Source organism: Pteropus vampyrus, unplaced genomic scaffold (genome assembly GCF_000151845.1).
Source record: "Pteropus vampyrus isolate Shadow unplaced genomic scaffold, Pvam_2.0 Scaffold2, whole genome shotgun sequence".
In the NCBI taxonomy this organism is placed as follows: Eukaryota; Metazoa; Chordata; class Mammalia; order Chiroptera; family Pteropodidae; genus Pteropus; species Pteropus vampyrus.
Genome location: NW_011888783.1, coordinates 21,755,161 through 21,755,479, shown reverse-complemented (window position 1 = coordinate 21,755,479; position 319 = coordinate 21,755,161).

The following is a 319-nucleotide window of genomic DNA, read 5'->3' as shown; positions in this document are numbered from 1 at the left end:
CAATTCTTTTAAATTCGTTGATGTTGTTTTATGGCCTATCATGTGCTATTTTCTGTATAACGTTCCATGTGCACTCTATTCTGCTGTTGGTGTGTGGAGTGTTCTATAGATATGTTAGGTCTAATGATTGATAGTGTTAAAGTTTTCTATTTCCTTGTTGATCTTTTGCATAGCTATATATACATTATTGAAGTAGATGCTCAAACTCTCCAATTAGTATTTTGAATTGTCTGTTTTTCCCTTTAATCCTATAAGTGTTTGCTTCATGTATTTGGGGCTTTGTCGTTAGGTCTATATATGTTTATAATTGTTAGATTTT